Source organism: Moschus berezovskii, chromosome 5 (genome assembly GCF_049115385.1).
Source record: "Moschus berezovskii isolate FMDL1 chromosome 5, NW_MosBer_1.0, whole genome shotgun sequence".
Lineage (NCBI taxonomy): Eukaryota > Metazoa > Chordata > Mammalia > Artiodactyla > Moschidae > Moschus > Moschus berezovskii.
Window position 1 is genome coordinate 43,730,222 of NC_142464.1, and position 16,625 is coordinate 43,746,846.

The following is a 16,625-nucleotide window of genomic DNA, read 5'->3' on the forward strand; positions in this document are numbered from 1 at the left end:
TTTATCTTCTTGTGTTTCCATGTTCTATTGCTTGCATTTCCCTCAGCACCACCACCCCACCTTCTTTGGACCTAGTGGTCTTAAATATAACATATACTTTTTATGCTTTATATGTTATATTTGCTGTGTAATCCAGGATTATAGTCATCCAAAAATGCTCAACACACTTATTATTTAACAGTGATATTTTTATTTTTGTATTGCTCAGTATTTTTTTGTATTGATGTATAGTTGATTTACAATGTTGTGTTAGTTTCAAATGGGCAGCAAAGTGATTCAGTTGTACCTATACGTACATCTATTACTTTTCAGATTCTTTTCCCATATAGATTATTACAGAGTGCTGAGTAGCATTCCCTGTGCTGTACAGTAGATTCTTGTTATCATCTATTATATGTATAGTAGTGTGTGTATGTTAACCCCAACCTCCTTATCCTCACCCCTACCTTTCCCCTTTGGTAGCCATAATTTGTTTTCTAATTTGTTTTGTGAGTCTGTTTGTGTTTTGTAAGTAAATTCATTTGTATCATTTTCTAGCTACCACAAATAAGTGATACCATATATTATTTGCCTTTCTCTTGTATGACCTACTTGACTTAGTATGATAAGCTCCAAATCCATCCATGTGCTGCAAATGGCAATATTTCATTCTTTTTTATGACTAATATTCCACTGTATGTGTGTGTGTATACATACACACACCACATCTTCTTTATTCATTCCCCTGTCAATGGACATTTAGGTTGCTTCTATGTCTTGGCTATTGTAAATTGGGGTGCATGCATCTTTTTGAATTATGATTTTCTCCAGATATAAGCCCAGGAATGGGATTGATGAATCATATGATAGCTCTATTTCTAATTTTGTGAGGAACCTCCATACTGTTCTCTATAATGTCTGTACCAGTTTACATTCCTACCAACAGTGTAGGAGGGTTCCCTTTCCTCCACAACCTCTCCAGCAGGTATTGTTTTAAGACTTTTTGATATGCACTATCATACATATGACAGAATAAAGGGTATAATGTGTAAAATTTTGTTTTCCTTATTAAGACTATTTCAAAATGCACATATTTGTTTTGCTACTGAGAAGAAAAACTCATTTAACTGAGAGTATATCATGAGAATTTATTTGCTACACCCAGAAGAGTGATTGCATTAATTTTAGAGTCCCTTTCCAAATCTTAAATCTTTTAAGTAGAACTTCTATATACTGGGCTTCCCTGGTGGCTGAGAGGGTAAATCATCTGCCTGCAATGTGGGAGACCCAGGTTTGATCCCTGGGTTGGGAAGATCCCCTGGAGAAGGAAATGGCAACCCACTCCAGTATTCTTGACTGAAGAATCCCATGGACAGAGCAGGCTGGTAGGCTACAGTCCTCGGGGTCACAAAGAGTCAGACCCGACAGCAACTTCACTCACTCACTCTCCTATATACTAGGTGTGTATGATATTCCTAACTGGCCACTGTATATTTTTAATTTTTATTTATTTTGACTATTTTGGATCTTCTTTGCTGTGCACAGGCTCTCTCTAGTTGTGGTGAGCAGAGTCTACTCTCTAGTTGTGGTCTGCGGGCTTCTCTCTGCAGCGGCTTGTTTCAGAGCCCAGGCTCTAGAACACATGGGCTTCACTAGTTGTGTGAAGGTTCAGCAGCTGTGGTGCACGGGCTTAGTTACCCCGAGGCATGTGGAATCTTCCCAGACTAAGAATCAAACCTGTGTCCCCTGCATTCGCAGGAGAATTCTTAACCACTGGACCACCAAAGAAGTCCTGTGATATTTATAGAGCTACTTTTTGTTTTTCTCCAATTCTAAGACTAAATTTTCTCCAAATTTTCTAGAGGACATTGTGGGCAAAATTTTAAAGGATTCTTGTCTTTAGTTTTAATTACACATTATTATAAAAATGATTTTGGCTTTATTTTTAAAGGCAAATCAAGTTAAATGTGAGTCATTACTTAGTATCTTACAGTAAGAGGCTACAGTTTTGTTTTTTTTTTTTTGATTTTTTAAAAATATTTTTTATGAAACTTTTTCCACCTTTTTTTCCAGAAAATTATTTTAACTACTATGCTTTTCTTTCCAGATCAGACTATTTTTTTAAATCTTTTTACTAATATATTTTCTATACGAACTTACATACCTTCAGTTCTCTAGAAGAAATCTTGTTTACTGTTAAAAATTCAGTGTCAAGAATATGCTCACCAAGACAAATGCATTGAAAAATATAGGATTTGAGAAACATTTTTAGGTAACATTTGTTCATTATCTTCATTTTTATTGGCATACCTACTTTTAGGTGAAGAGACCTTAGATGAATCACTTTCTAAATGTAAGATAATCTTGAAATCTGTCATAAAAATTGTTTGAAGGGATTCTTTTATTCTTATGAAATTAATCCAATTTGGAATATTTCAGGCATATAGAGAATCATATAATATAATGGGCATTGATTACCCTCTGTGAGTCTCACTGTATTGTTCATGACCAAGCTAATTAAATAGAGAAATTGCTTCACTGGTTAATCTGCAGTTTGTGACTTTAGCTTTTTTGTGGTCTTACATGAGCAAGTTTAAATTTACATGAGCACACTAATCTTTGCTTAGCTTTGCTTACTTTAGAGGTGATTAAAATCCTTGTAGTTTCAAATCCCCAGAAATGAGGCAGAGCATGTGAGCTACACAAGATTATAAGGCACAAACTCTTTCACCGAGATTGCATTAAAGATCTTTTTTCCAGCAGTTGATCTTTGAAAGCTGAAGCTGAAAACACCTTCAAAATATAGTTGACATGAAAAACAAAATGTGGATGGTGTGTCCTTTCTAGAATGACTTAGGAAACTGTGAGAATGATGTGTATCCTTGGTACTAATGTTACTTCATTTGGCCTCCATAGCAGTCTTTCTCAGACATCTCTAGTTACAGCTGTATGTGCCTTGGACAGCTAAATATCTCTGATCCCTATATGGCTAGAGATGTAAAATGGTAATCCAGAAATGGCATGTGTCCCATTGGCTCTGGAGATGTCTCTCTAGTCTAAGCCATCTGTCCCCATCTGTGTTCCCTCTGCTAGCTGTTGTCTCTGCTCTTAGGCAATGGGGAGGATTGTATTTCTCTCCCTTACATAGGAAAACCTCTTCTTGACCTGAGTCCGCTGGAAAAAATAAATGATACCTTCATTACACAGTGCCATGATACTTCCTGGATGAGCAATGATCACCTGTTAGTTCAAGGGCATGCTCATATAACCATGTCATGCCCCATACTGGATAGACTATATATGCAAACAAGCAACTGGAATAGACAATACAGAAGGGAACATCAAACAGATTTTTAAAGAGGTGTAAAACATAGACATAGGTTCTTGTAACCTAGTATGATCATGATTTGAGGAGAAGAGACAAAATCTTCTTCTGCCTAATGCAAATGCCAGTGGCTCTAAATAAGCCTCATAGCTCATATTCATTGGTCACAGTATAAACCCTGAAGAGGATCCAGGAACTGAGGGGAAAAAACTATCTTTCTTCTCTCTCCCCTTGGTGTATGACCTGGACTTCCCACTGAACTTGCTATGTTCTTGTTGACCTTGGTTAAAAAAAAAGTTCAGGCCATTGTATAAGAAGGACTGTCCAATTAATTCAGTGCTGGGTAAAGGTATAAAATACAAGCTAATCTGTTTCCTTTCTGATTCCCTGATAGCTCAGTTGGTAAAATTAAATTTACAAGCACATAATAGTTTAATCACTGAGTTCTTCTAGTGCTTTTATAGATATTTCTTTTAGTAAATCAGGTAATATTAACTGTAAAATGTTAACTGTGATAAAAATAGTGCAGTTATCAAGTAAACAGTTATGTAGTAGAAGCAACTGTTAAATTATTTTTATTTTCAGAGGTTAATAATTTCAGGGATCATGCATCATTTATGAAAGAGATTTTATTCAAAATGAAACCAGTTGTCATATTTGTAGTTTCTTAAATGATTTTTCAAATGCCTATGCCTATTAGCAAAGTAAACTAGAAACTTAGACTAATGTAGAATTTTGAGAAATTTTAGTGGCAGTATAATTAAATTTACAAATTAATTTATTTAATAAACATTTAATTTTACCAAGATTCAAAGTTATTTTAAAGTCATTGTTAATGGATGTGAATGTATTTTGTGTTTGCTTTAATTTGTAAAACATTCTAATTAGTATTCTGCTTTTCCACTGAACGTTGTTTCAGTATGTGTTTCCATGTATCAGCTTAGTTTGTGTGCTTATTTAATAAAAGTAATAGTAGTAGTAGCAGTAATAGTGATGATTGCTAATACTGATCAAGTGCCAGACACTATACTTAATATATACACATTATCTAATAATCATAACATTTCATATGTTGTCATACCATATTCAGCTATTTTGAAATTTTGAAACTGCTTCTAATTATCATTAATATAAAAAGCCTTACTTGATAAGTGTTAACCAAAGAGTAATTTTTAAACACTTTTATTTTCTTAGGTTTTTATGACCTATAATAGAATTAAAAGATACAAATTGTTTTATGATTAATATACCCTAACATACCATTCTCTCCTCCCTGTTTTGCAATTGTTTACAATTTCAATACATGTTTTTATAGATTAACTGAATGCCTGTATGTATATCAGGCATAGATATCATAGTTGTGTAGATTTTCCGTTCCGTTCTGTCGCTCAGTTGTGTCCGACTCTTTACGACCCCGTGGACTGTAGCCTACCAGGCTTCTCCGTCCATGGGATTCTCCAGGCAAGAATACTGGAGTGGGTTACCGTTTCCTTCTCCAGGGGATCTTCCCGACCCAGGGATCGAACCCGGGTCTCCTGCGTTGGAGGCAGACGCTTTACAATTGTATATTAAAATATACAGTCTATCACCTTCTGCAGTTTTCTTTTTCCTGTTCAATAAAATGTGTCCTATCAATATTCACTTTCAATAAGAATATATAATGCAGTTTACTTAGGTATTCTTTATTTTTCTAATATTTAGATTGTCTCCAATATTTAGATGACTTCCAGTATTTTGCTATTACAGATCCATTTTAAGTGAGTAATTTTAACATGACACCTTTTGCACATATAGAAATAGGATCATATGTAGGTACATCTTTGTCCATGTGTTATAAATACTCTTAAAATGGGCCAGTTTACATGTTCAGTGGCTATGTGTGACTGTTTCCGTTTTTCACATTCTCTCAAATCCTTGGTAATATCAGAGTTCTTGTGGTTGTTTCCCCCCAATCTAATGAGTGTAGGAAACAACTTGGTATTGCCTTAGTTTGAATTTCTCTTATTTCTTGTCATCACAGAGACATTTATTTTTCACTGAATATCCTGTGTTTCTCCATTTCCCAGCCCCATTGCGGGTAGGTGAGGCCAGCCAACTACTTTTGACAATAGGCTGTGAGCAGAAGTGACAACTCTCAAAGGCTTTTCAGCTTTTTCTCATAGTTCATTAACTAGACAGTGGAACATGCATCTATGGAGCTGCCTGTCTACTTGCATTGGATCTGTGTCATGACTTAAAAACAAACCTCTGGTTTGTTACACCACTGAGATTTCTGAGTTAATTTGTACCTCACTGTAATATAGTCTACCACATGGGCAGTGTGTTTTTCATGTGTTTATGTTTTCATATGTTTATTAAGCTTTTATCATATTTTTTATTATTAATATATGTGCTGTTTCTTCTACCATTGAAAAATTTTGCCATTTGGTTGTTTTCTTTTTTTCTTAATGATTTATGAGAGTTTGCTATCTATTGTCAGTTATATGTATTCCAGATACTTCCACCCAATTTTCTGGGTTTTTTCCCATATTGAATATAGTGTCTTTTAATGTTTGAAAGCTTTTATTTCAGTGGACTCAGATTCATCAGTTTTGGGGTTTTGTGCTTTTTTATATCTTGTTTAAGAAATCCTCACCTACTTTGGCAATGGCACCCCACTTCAGTACTCTTGCCTGGAAAATCCCATGGACGGAGAAACCTGGTAGGCTTCAGTCCATGGGGTCTCAAAGAGGCAGACACGACTGAGCAACTTCACTTTCCCTTTTCACTTTCATGCATTGGAGAAGGAAATGGCGACCCACTCCAGTGTTCTTGCCTGGAGAATCCTAAGGACAGGGGAGCCTGGTGGGCTGCTGTCTATGGGGTCGCACAGAATCGGACACAACTGAAGCGACTTAGCAGTAGCAGCAGCACCTACTTTGAGGTCAGTTGAAAAATCTTTTTTATTATTTTACAAAAGTTTTAAAGTTTGCTTTGCATATATATATAGGTCTTAGTTCATTTGAAATGGAATTTTGTGTATAGCATAAAGTAGCATCCTCGTTTTATCGATGAAAATCAGTCAACTCAGTGTATTTGTTCAACAGTTCATCTTTCGTCCACTTTTTGAAATAGTAGTTCCATTATATGTCAAATGTTTTTATGTCTGTTTCTGTACTGTATTATTTGTTGCTTTTTCTATGCGTTTCTTTTATTTCATTACCCCAGTGTCTTAATTAGTGATATCTGGTAGTATATTTTTCTTCAACTTTTTCTTCATGAAAATTATCTTTGCCATTCTTGGTCCTTCGCTTTTGCAGTTAAATATTGTCAAGTTTTATGAGAAATTTTACTTAGAATTTAAAGTGAATTAATTTCATGAACATGGTGTTCTATCCATGACCATCATGTAACTTTCTATTTACTCAGATCCTCTTTAATGTCTTTGACTTTTTTTAAAATATAATTTTCTTCTAGCTGTTCCCCAAATTATAATTTTTATTCTAGATCTCCTTTTTGTGGATATTATAAATGGAGTACTTATTATACCTTCAAACTTTGTTGCTGATGTCTTCAAACTTTGTTGCTGATGTTTAGTGTTGAAACTGATTTTTATTGTTGACTTTATATCTGAAAATCTTGTCAAGTTTTTATTAGTTCTAATATTTTGTTGAGCAATTCTCTTTGACTTCCTTTGTAGACAATCGTATCATCTGGAAATAATGAGAATTGTTTATTCCCTTTCAAACCTCTTATCATTTAGTTTCTTTTCTCCTGTGGTATGTTTAAGGACTGCCAGTATAAGGTTAAGTAGAAATGATGATAGCATGTCTTCTTGCATTGCTTCCTAAGGGAAAGTTTCTACACTTGATTTTTATATATTATCATGGCATTTTTTCTTTTCCTTTTGGGGAGGGTGAGGGACGGGGGTCATTCTTTCACAGTGCCAGGCACATAGCAGACCTCTGATAAAATCTTGAAAAGGAACATGTAAATTATTTGCTTCTTGTTTTTTGTTTCATATGGAAGTAATTAGTGTCCGTATATTTTCATATATGTTTTTCTTCATACATACAGTCATTAGGTTTATGATATTTACTTTCAGTGCTTGGTAGGTATGTTTTATAAACTTATATTTTGCTAAGAATTTTATTTTGAGTGAATGTTAAATTTTAGCAAATGTTCCTTCACATCTGTTATAATCATTGCCTGGTTTTTCTCCCATATTCATTTATTGTGGAGAGTTTTATTCATAGATTTTCTAATCTTAAAGCAACAGTGCCTCACTGGAATAAACCAATTCTGAACCTGACCTTGATACGTGTTTTTAAATACCATGAAAATTTTAGATAACTGATATTTTACTTAGTATTTTTGAATCTAAGTTAATAAAATGTTTTGTTTAATCTACTTTTGGTATAAAGGTTGTGCTAGTCTAATAAAATGAACTGAGGAGAATCTTTTCTACTCTGTGAAACAGTTTAAGATGAGGGTTATCAGTGCCTTCATTATTTGATAGAATATAAACGTGTCTGGGTCTAGTGAGGTTTACTGATTTATATGTTTTCAATTTTGTTTTGCTTTCTAAATTTATTTGGCAAGTTGTTTTTTAGCTGTATATTCAATAGTCCTATTCATGTTTTTATTCTTATTAGTTTTTTATTAAAATATAGTTGATTTCTAATATTATATAGTTTCCAGGTACATAATATAGTAATTCAAAAGTTGTATAGATTGTAGTCCATCCATAAAGTTATTGTAAAATGTTGGCTATATTCCCTGTGCTGAACAATATGTCCTTGTAGTTTATTTATTTTATATGTAGTAGTTTGTACCTCTTAATCCCCTACCCACAGCTTTCTTCTCTGCCCTTCCCTCTCCCCACTAGTAACCACTAATTTGTTCTCCACATCTATGAGTCTGTTTCCACTTTGTTATGTTTATTCATTTGTTTTATTTTTTAGATTCCACTTACAAGTGATAGGAGAGTATTTGTCTTTCTCTGTATGACTTATTTCATTAAGCATAATACTCTTTAGGTCCATCCATGTTGTTACAAATGGCAAAATTTCATTCTTTATTATGGTTGAATAGTATTCCATTATAGGTACGTGTGTGTGTGTACACACACATCTTCTTTATCCATTCATCTGTTGATGGACTCTTAGGTTGTTTCCTTGTCTTGGCTATTGTAAATAATGCTGCTATGAACATTAAGGTGCATGTATCTTTTCAAATTATTGTTTTTATTTTCTTAGGGTATATATCCAGAAGTAGAATTGCTGGATCATATAGTAGTTCTATTTTTAGTTTTTTGATGTTATATTTTCTAGAAAATAGTCTGTTTTAATTAATCGGCATAAAAATGTTAATTTTTCCTCTTATTTTTAAAATCTTTATTGTAGTCTTTAAAAAATCTTTATCTGTTGTCTTTTTTCATTTTTACTATTATCTTGGGACATTTTCTCGTTTGTTTTTGATTAGGATTGCTAGAAATTTGTTTTCTTAGACTGTGCAGCTTTTAGTTTTGCTGATTCTCTATTGTATTTGTTTCCCTGATTCATCAACCTCTGTTACTATTTATTCTATATCTATTATTCTTAAGGTAGATCTTTTTTCTTAATGTTTATCACTTTTTCCTCCACAGACGTATATTTTAAATACGTTTTCTGTGATATGATACTGAAGCTTAATGACCAATTCTTTTAAATATATTTGCTTTGCTTACTAACAGCCTCTTCTGATGTATCGAGTGTCTTTATTACATTAGAGAATTCTTTTAGAATCATGTCATTTTCTTCCTTCCTTTTATTTTGGTAATACTTTCACAATGCCAGGACATAGTGAACCCTTAATAAATAATTAAGAACAAATCAATCAATTTTTAAATTTTATATCATATAAAAACAGTGTCATTTGTGTGTGATTATAGAATTTGTGCTTGTAAAAATCTAGTAAAATTTAGTACATTTTCCTGTGGAAAAAGTTCAGTAACCACTAAACACAATTATTTCTGGAATTTAAGATTCTGGGCTTTGTTTCTTTTCCTGATTTGTTCCTTTAGAGCTTTTCATCTAATAATTTCCTATCTGCTTTGTCTGCTCCCATATGCTTGTACATACAGATAGATGTTTATTTCACCAGGTAGAAATGTTCTATATTTTTCCATCTTCCCTATATAGGTGCTAGATGATAAAATTCTCTTTGCCTCTTTCATTATCTCAGGAAATCACTTTGGAAACCTATCTCTTCAGTGCTCAGTAGTGTAAAATTTTGAAAAGTAAATACCTTTGTTCATTTATTACTAGTTATATCTATGACTAAATCTTTTCTTTTTTGTAAGCATATTATTTATTTAGTTTCATAAATCACCACTAATCTATTTGAAGAATTCCTGGAATCTCTTTATGATTAATGACATATAGATTCAGTTATTTAGATAGTATTCTCCTATGTTTTATGATATTTTAAAACATATATATGCGTGCATGCTAAGTCACATACATATGTTATCAAGTAAAAAATAATACAGAGTTAAATAGTCATTTTAAAAGATAATACAAATATGGTATATCTGGGTGTTCCTGCGTAATCTTTTAATCTAATAACTTGGCTAATGTAACCTCTATACTTAGCCTCTTTCCAGATGCTATAACCTGCTGTGACCCCAGGTCAAGGAATGGAGGGACCTCTGTGAAATGTCTCTTGACTAGCACTGCTGTGGCACACAGAGCATAGCTGGCCTGGTCTCACTGGTCCTGAGAACCCAGCTTCCTAAGTCTGGGTCTAGATACTTGCTCGCTAACTTTCTACAACCAAAATGATCTCCTCTTGCGTATCTGCTCTGCTTTGAGAAACAGCCTGAAGCTCATGCTCAGTTTGGACATTTCATCTCATCTCTTCTGCACTGTGTGCCTGGGATGCAAAGTTGAAAAAACTCTATTACTTACCTGAAGGAGCTGGAGCCCAGACATATATACTAGCGACTAAATTAAGACATCACTATGCCGGACCAATTTTCTGATCTCAGATCTACGTTTGAGTTCACTGTCATATTTGGCAAACAACCAAATCGTAACCTGATTGCCATGATTGCTCATTAGTCCTAGAGATCTCACTGACCTTTTTGTTCCAGTTTTCCCTGGTTTGTCCTCTTCAAGAAGTATCACCAGTCCGATCACAATCGTTAGTGACAACTTTTGTAACAGCCACATAATATTAATGACTTCATTTATAAAGTTTATTTCTCCTGTCACAGTGCAATGCAGCTGGAGGAGGATTTATAGGTAGAAAATATCCAAACAGTGATTCAGGTCTCAGGCTGCTTCCATCCTTCAACTATGTCATTTCAAAGGTGGCTTCTAATCTCAGGAGTGAAAAAGAAAAAAAAAGTGTGTGCAGAGTTCATAGATACTTAACCGCCTTAGCAACAGAAGCATCTCTTGTCCCTTCTGCTCACATTCCAGAACTCAGGAACATTTGTGGGAGTCTGTAAATGTAGTTTTCCATTGTGCCCAGGGAAAGGAAGATGATCTAGGATTTGATGAGTACATAACATTGTTCTTGCTACAGCCTGCCCTTCTGTTTGCCAAATACATTTTTTTTTCCATTTCTTTTACCCTGCAGAAAACACACTTAGTCCCTCTGCATGGATGAAAATCCAAAGAACCAGCCGGTCATTACAACCAACTCAATCTCCAAAATATCTAGGAGACACATCAATGCTCCATCAGGTCTAGACATGGTTCTCCTTGTTCTGAGACTCTGTGAAATTAAAAGACAAAGAGTCCATCCCTCTACGCACATGCATCCCATGTACAAACAGTACTGTTTGTACTAAACAGTCCCACTCTTACTTCAGGACACACACATACACGTGCACAGAAGTCATGGAGGCACTTTCTGTGAGAAATTGTATTTCCTTTTTCTCTCTGAAAGCTGCCTTCACCTTTTAGAATTTCCTCCATGTCATTACTCCCCTGTTAGTGAGCGCAGTAATTGTATCTTCCTTAAACTACAGCTTGCCCCCTGTTTGTGGAAGTTTGGTGTCTCAGGAATTGTTTTACCTCTTGCACAGCGAAGACTTCTTTAGTTTGGCCTGATATTTTTTTGTGGTAATGGTAGTGGTTTGTTGATTCTTTTGCTGTGGTGTGAGGCAAGATTTATAGTAAACTCCCTCCAAATGTAAAAACATGATTAACATCCAATCTGTTTGCTTTCAGTCATTTCCATGAGGCAGTTAAAATCCTCAAAGTATGTTGTTTTCTCCTCTGCCTTCAAAGCTCATGCGAATTCCTCCTTAGAAGAGATTAACCAGAATCCTACTGGCAAGGGATTCTGGGAAATGCAGTTTCCTTTCTTTACACCCCATGCCATATACAGCTGTCTTATAAAATCACATGAAATTATGTTTCAAATAAGTACAATGGACTGTCTGCAATTAAATTGATTCCAGTCGATTTTGTGGAAGAAATAGAGGTTAAGTCAAATTTTAGAAGAGTAACAAAAAAGGCACAGTATGAACAAAAAGATAATAGTTATTAGAGGGTTGGGCATTTGTTTTGGCCAGGTTTGATGACAAGAGGAGAGTGAGATGACTTTAAAAATAAACAGATCTTTGGCTGTGCATGTTACAGAAGCAACTCTGCCACTCAACAGTAGCGTGTCCTGAGGCACATCACAGAAGATTTTACAACCTCAGTATTCTAACTTATAAAAGATAATAATGTATAATAATTATCTTATAGATGTCACTTTTTGAGTATTTACTGTTTGCTGTTGCTAAGTCACTTTAGTAGTGTCCGACTCCTTGTGACCCCATGGACTGTAGCCTGCCAGGCTTCTCTGTCCATGGGGTTTTCCAGGCAAGAATACTGGAGTGGGCTGCCATTTCCTCCTCTGGGGGATCTTCCCAACCCAGGGGTTGAACCAGTGTCTCTTAGTTCTCCTGCATTGGCAGGCAGGTTCTTTACCACTAGAGCCACCTGGGAAATGTTTGCTAGACACTGTGAAAAATACTTCTGATACTACTTTATTAAACCTTCATGACACTATAAGATAGAAATTACTTTCATCAATCTATTTTGCCTAGGTTACACTTCAGTAATAAAGCAATCCCATAATCCTAGTGGCTTAAAACTACATTTATTTCTTGCTCATGCTACCTGTCCAATTTAGATTGACAGGTGGGCTCTGTTTATTCTGGTTGCTTGAGGATCTTTTCTGACAGAGTAACCCATCTCAAATGTGGCCATTGTGGTGCCAGAGGAAAAAGATTTCTGTGGGATCTTGCATTGACAGTTAAATGCCTTGCATGCATGCACACTAAGTCACTTTAGTTGTGTCCGACTCTTTGCAACTCCATGGACTGTAGCCCGCCATTCTCCTCTGTCCTTGACTCAAAAATAATTTCTTCGCTTCTAGTCATAACTCATTTAGCCGGAACTAATCATATTGCATCCAGGAAATACAACTCTATTATGTGCTTGGAAGAAATTTTAACAGTACTTACCAATATCTTCATTTTTCTTCTTTCTTTATAGATGAAGGACTTCCCTATAGCTCAGACAGCAAAAAAATCTGCCTGCAATGCAGGAGACCTGGGTTCGATCCCTGGATCAGATAAAATTTCTGGAAAAGGGAATGACAATCTACTCCAGTATTCTTGCCTAGAGAATTCCATGGACAGAGGAGACTGGCGGGTTACAGTTGGTGGGGTCAAAAGAGTTGGATATGACTAAGTGACCAACACTTCTACTACTACTTTAACAGTACTTACAATACCTTCATTTTTCTTCTTTCCTTATACATGAGAAAATGGACGTTTAAGAGAGGCTAGTTAATTTTCCCAAAGTTGTATGGATAATAAGGGCCAGATATATTTGAACCTAGAGATCAAACTCTTTACCCTCATAGCACCTCTCCCATTTCTGTAGTCCTACATGGTGTATTGCATTATTCTGCATCCATGGCAGAAAAGTTGTGAGAATTAAAGTTTACTAAGTAATTGATGTACTGCCTAGGACATGGAGTGAGCATGCAGGGCCTTGTGGTTATCTTTTTTCTTCATTTTTTTTTTTTTTTTACTTCTTTACCCATAACTTAGAGTCTTTCTTAAGTGCAAAAGTTCTGAACTGTTTTTGTAGTGACTTTATTTTCTCGGTGATGACAGCAGCTCTTCTCAGTTATCCACATTGGACGTGTCTTGTGTGTAAAGGTGTCCATTTGCGCATGACTTCATATTCTCATCAGCCATTCTGAAAACCATTCTATATGTCAACTAAACTTTCAGGATACAAGACTTTCTCAGGCTGTCCTACCAGACTCTCAATGTAATAAGATAATTCTCAATGTAAAGATAGGCTTTAGAGGGGTATCCTAGGAATCCAACAACGTTACCAATACTGTGGATATTGCTATGGAAAATTATAGGTTAAGTTTCATATTAGGCCACAAAGTTTGGACTTTTTCCTCAATGTGATAAATATTTGTTTACTGTTTCGCACTATCAAATGCAAATGTAAAATGTACTTGTTTGTTAAGGCCTCTCATACCCAGAATTTATAGACACTGAATAACTATAAATGCTAAAGAAGTTTCTTAAAACCATCACTAAATACTACCCCAGTTCTAATAATCCTGTCATTAGCTTTACCTAATTATTATATTGAAAAATAAATATTGAATGTTTGTTTGCTTTGCCTCTTAAAATTTTAATGGAATGAATGTTAAATAAGAGAACAAAATTCTAGATGTGGAATATAACTCAACTCCTTTAAACTGATTAATTGAAGCAACTTTACTTCCTATTTTGATATATATGGTATATTGGAAATAAAATGGATTACTCTTCTGTCCTGGTGGCTCAGAGGTTAAAGCGTCTGCCTCCAATGCGGGAGACCCGGGTTTGATCCCTGGGTTGGGAAGATCCCCTGGAGAAGGAGATGGTAACCCACTCCAGTATTCTTGCCTGGAGAATCCCATGGACGGAGAAGCCTGGTAGGCTACAGTCCACGGGGTCGCAAAGAGTCGGACACGACTGAGCGACTGAATGGAACTCTTCTGTCCACAAAATAAAAGAAATTACTTGTGTAGTGATAGTGATACTAGTATAGAGCTTTCAAATTAAATAGGTTACAGGTTTCATAAACAATCTTCTTATGGGAATAGAACTTTTCTTAAAAGTTCCACGTTGCATCACCTAAAATATATCTCTATCCCACAGAGAGTGGGTCAGGAAATGTTCAAAAAAAAAAATGTCTACTCAACTAAGTAAACTTAAAATGAGTACCACTATTGGACTCACTGGGAGGGAACATGTTAAGGGAGGGATGCAATTAGGGAGTGAGATTCAAGTGAAAGTGGAGGTGAGCTGAAGAGGACCTTGAATAGGAGATGGTGCTCATAAATTTAACCTTATTAAACCAATAGTGGGGAGCCATCAAAGATTTCTTTTGTTAATTTCATTATAAAAGGAAGATTACATTGAAAAAGGCAGTAAAGGAAAATAGCAAAAATCTAGCTCCTCCCTTTCTACTTCTATTAATATAATCACTATTAGAATTTTAGCAAATAATTTTTGCCTCTTTTCCTACATATATGTGAATGGATTTGAAAAATATATAAGCAATTTTATTTTCTACTGTTTTCCCTTAATATATTTTATAAGCATTTTCTTTGTTAGTACAGACTTCATAATAACAGTGATAATCATTCTCACATTTCAGGTTTTCGGTGATTATAAATACTGTGGGTTAAACACTTTTCAGCATAAAGTTTATTGCTTAGCAAGAATTATGTCCTCAGGATAGATTGCTAAAAGTGGATTTACCAGTTCAAAAGATAAAAATATTTTTATGGCCCTTAAAACCTATTGCTAAGTTAAATTTTTGCTAAAGAGTTATAAAAATTTACACAGCCATTGGAAAATATGAGAGTGCCAATTGCATACATCCTCATCAGCATTAGGTATTATGATTTAATTTTTGTCTATGAGCCTAAAGTACTAAAACTAAGACTTTGTTCTAAATTGCTTACTTCTTATATCGCTAACGAAATTCCATGTATTTCTGCATGTGTGCATGCAAAGTGGCTTCAGTCATATATGACTGTTTGTGACCCTGTGGGCTGTAGCCTGACAGGTTCCTCTGTCCATGGGATTCTTCAGGCAAGAATACTGGAGTGGACTGCCATGGCCTCCTCCAGTGGATCTTCTTGATCCAGGGATTGAACCAGTGTCTCTTATGTCTCCTGCATTGGCAGATGGGTTCTTTACCACTAGTGCCACCTGGGAATCCCATATTTCTGTATACAGGTTTACTATTGTTTACATTTCCGCTTTTGGTATCTTTCATTTCAACGTACTTATCCATTTAGCTCTCAGTTGCAATCTTAGTGTCTTTCTTAAAAAGCTATGAGAATTAATTGTATATTAAAAATACTAGCAGTGAAGGTTTGTGATAAAAGAAGTGAGGGGGACCAGACATAAGTATATATTAAGATTAATCTGCATATGGTCTACTGAATAAATTTTAGAACAGAATCACCAGTGAGAAAAATCCTGTATTACATTATTTTTTAAAATGATGCTGGTCTGACACTAGGCAGAGTTGTTTTTCGTATTTTCCCATTTCATTCATATTACAGTATGATAATGCTGTACTTTTCAAACTATTTTCCCCTTTAAATTTTCATCATTACAGTAAATTTTCATGACATAAGTGTTACCTATTCTTAGGAAAGAAAGAAACATAGAGAAATAGTTTTCTTTAGATCACAAGCTCAGGGTGGAAACATAAATTTATACTGCCAAAGTCTCAGTTTAATCTTGAGTTCTGAAAATTGGCATAATCAGAGAGAATGTAAATACATGAATTATGCATATTATTGCAAGTAGTTCTATTTTATCTTGGCCCATAGTGATTTTGCTTATGTATTCTGAATTTTGCTCACCTTCTGATGTTAGTCCTTTTGGTCATTTCATGCTGAGTCATGTCTATTTTGATTATTGCTTCTCTTTGTCTTACCAGACATTTAGCCTCTATTGACTTGGCTTGCATCATTTACTTATTTCTTCAAAATAATAATTTTCTACATTATAGCAGGCACTGAACTAGAAGATAAGCACTTAGATTTTAAACTTGGTAGTGGAGTTTCAATCCAGTGAGGAACAGAGACTAATATTTAATATTTAGTTGCAAATTAAATGAATTTCTAGGAAGGAAAATAGCATGCCATGACGGCCTGCAACACTGGTACCTGTTTTAAAGGGATGCATCCAGGGAAGAACTCTTAAAGGAGGTTACATTTCTTTTGAGATCAAATAGAAGTGAAAGTAGGTGAG

General features: G+C 34.9%; 1 protein-coding gene across 7 annotated transcripts in view; it reads left to right on the plus strand.

The window, feature by feature from the left end:
• FAM13A (family with sequence similarity 13 member A) overlaps window positions 1–16,625 on the plus strand; it is a 353,167-nt gene that overhangs the window by 180,914 nt on the left and 155,628 nt on the right. The gene's annotated exons all lie outside the window — the stretch shown is intronic.